Source organism: Triticum dicoccoides, chromosome 1A (genome assembly GCF_002162155.2).
Source record: "Triticum dicoccoides isolate Atlit2015 ecotype Zavitan chromosome 1A, WEW_v2.0, whole genome shotgun sequence".
Taxonomy (NCBI): Eukaryota; Viridiplantae; Streptophyta; class Magnoliopsida; order Poales; family Poaceae; genus Triticum; species Triticum dicoccoides.
In genome coordinates, this window is record NC_041380.1 from 396,333,818 (window position 1) to 396,335,356 (window position 1,539).

Here is a 1,539-nt window from a genome sequence, read left to right on the forward strand (position 1 = left end):
TGGTGAAATGATGATACCATGCCAACTTTCAACATTTTCAGAGTTCATTTTGTAGTGATTTTCAATTTCACGGTCATTTAGCTCTCTAAACAATTAGGTAAATGACCGAAAAACAACAAATGATGTCAGAACATGTTGGAAATTGATGACGTTGCTTTGAATACTGCATACTGAACACGAAAGAAGTCTGGAGTCCAAATAAGTTTAAAAAACATTGAAGTGCCCGTGTAACAGATGAATTCTCGTCCGAAACCCTGATACTCCGAAAGAGTTTGTACAGTTTGTACACGAAGTGCGTCCAGTTTTTGCCTTGACCCTCTCTACTCTTTCGCACATGCTATGCGGGTTAAATGATGATACCATGCCAAGTTTCAACATTTTCAGAGTTCATTTTGTAGTGATTTTCAATTTCACGGTCATTTAGCTCTCTAAATAATTAGGTAAATGACCGAAAAACAACAGATGATGTCAGAACATGTTGGAAATTGATGACGTCGCTTCGAATACAGCATACTGAACACGAAAGAAGTTCGGAGTTCAAATAAATTTAAAAAACATTGAAGTGCCCGTGTAACAGATGAGTTCTCGTCCGAAACCCTGATACTCCGAAAGAGTTTGTCCAGTTTGTACATGAAGTGCGTCTAGTTTTTGCCGTGACCCACTCTACTCTTTCGCACATGCTATGCTGGTGAAATGATGATACCATGCCAACTTTCAACATTTTCAGAGTTCATTTTGTAGTGCTTTTCAATTTCACGGTCATTTAGCTCTCTAAACAATTAGGTACATGACCGAAAAACAACAAATGATGTCAGAACATGTTGGAAATTGATGACGTCGCTTTGAATACTGCATACTAAACACGAAAGAAGTCTGGAGTCCAAATAAGTTTAAAAAACATTGAAGTGCCCGTGTAACAGAATGATTCTCGTCCGAAACCCTGATACTCCGAAAGTGTTTGTACACTTTGTACACGAAGTGCGTCCACTTTTTGCCGTGACCCTGTCTACACTTTCGCACATGCTATGGTGGTGAAATGATGATACCATGCCAACTTTCAACATTTTCAGAGTTCATTTTGTAGTGATTTTCAATTTCACGGTCATGTACCTCTCTAAACAATTAGGTAAATGACCGAAAAACAACAAATGATGTCAGAACATGTTGGAAATTGATGACGTCGCTTTGAATACAACATACTGAACACGAAAGAAGTCCGGAGTTCAAATAAGTTTAAAAAACATTGAAGTGCCCGTGTAACAGATGAGTTCTCGTCCGAAACCCTGATACTCCGAAAGAGTTTGTCCAGTTTGTACACGAAGTGCGTCCAGTTTTTGCCGTGACCCTCTCTACTCTTTCGCACATGCTATCCTGGTGAAATGATGATACCATGCCAACTTTCAACATTTTCAGAGTTCATTTTGTAGTGATTTTCAATTTCACGGTCATTTAGCTCTCTAAACAATTAGGTAAATGACCGAAAAACAACAAATGATGTCAGAACATGTTGGAAATTGATGACGTCGCTTTGAATACAGC